The following is a 1464-nucleotide window of genomic DNA, read 5'->3' as shown; positions in this document are numbered from 1 at the left end:
TGGACCCCAAACATCACTTTACACCGCAGTCAAGGTCCCGAATGTGTTGAGTCTCTCTGCCAAAGCCAGACACCCGTATTGTTGCGCGCACACGCCAGTGGGTACCTGCAGCATGACCAGTGGACTTTGCAGCAGCTGAAAAGCACGTGGCAATTGCGTCATCAAAGCCGCCGTCACATCAATGGCCCGAGGGGCTTCCAGCAGACCGGTACAAGCACAAACACCAAGCCACGTGTCCACGGTGTCAATTGACAACTGCACAGGACGCTTCTTCATGTCAACCAGGGACACAGACTCAGAGTTTGACCACGGTAGGTGGTCATTTCTGCACAAATACGAATCCAAACACTGGACGCAGACTGTTGAAGCGGAGTCGTGTTAAATAAGCAGTACATTTTTACAAAGTCTAACACAAAACATAACTAGAAGTCTAGAATAGTGTTCAGCTTCTAATCCCAGCGAAGGCGACTTCAGAAGAATGCAGTCAGTTTCTTGACAGGGACACGTGGACAACATAGCAAGCAGGACACGAGACGCAGCACCAGCAGATCGTCAAGCTTACTCAGAGAGAAAATATAAATTTTACTTGTGGCATTCTAAATGTCTGTTGATGAAACATCGACAATAGGATATACTTCGAACACTTGAGTGCATTCATTAATAATATTCATAGGGTATCGTTCGATGCTCTCTTTACCAGCGAGTGCAGCGATTGGCGAGGCAACCACCCCGCCAACGCGGCCGTGCGTGGGGGCAGCCGCGAGCCCATGGCCATCGGCTCCGGCAGCAGCCCCCAGCGGGTGCAGCAGCAGCCCCCAGTGGGTGCAGCAGCAGAAGCCCCCCCCCCCCCCCCAGTGGGTGCAGCTGCTGCACTGAAGCTCTGCACAGGACACGCGACCTTTGCCCGGGGTTAGTCGCTTTGATTTTACGAAAAGCGTGCGGCAGCTTTAACATGACTTCACGAAGACGAATGCATACGCGCTAAATATTGCAAGGCATGTTGGACGGCACAGCACATAACGTGGTGAATGTACGTGGAACCTGCTTGTTGCCAGTTGACTACTGTTCATTCCTTAAGGATATTTACCGCCGTGTGGCAGCACGAGCCGCGAGTTCTGTGCGGAGACACGTTTTACTCATCAACTCCCAGGTGCGGCAGGGCCGTCTGAAGGCTGAAAACCATTTGCCTTTGACGACCTGCACGTGACCACGAAGACCAAAGAAGCCAAGCAGCAGTCGGCACCCTCTCTTCTGAACCTTCTACCCGCCCTGCCCGTCACGTTGTTGTCACCCAGGCACTTACGGTACAGCAGCAAGCCACATTCGGGGTGGGTAAAAGGTGGAGAGCCTTCACAACTACACTTGCCACCGGTGCCACCAGTCCAGTCTCATCCACACATGAGCATGTGGGCTCCACATGCTCAGACGCAGTTACACACGACAACGAAGCAACACCTGTAATGG

Source organism: Lampetra fluviatilis, chromosome 17 (genome assembly GCF_964198595.1).
Source record: "Lampetra fluviatilis chromosome 17, kcLamFluv1.1, whole genome shotgun sequence".
NCBI lineage: Eukaryota > Metazoa > Chordata > Hyperoartia > Petromyzontiformes > Petromyzontidae > Lampetra > Lampetra fluviatilis.
The sequence above is the reverse complement of the archived record's forward strand: the minus strand, read 5'-3'. Positions refer to the sequence as shown.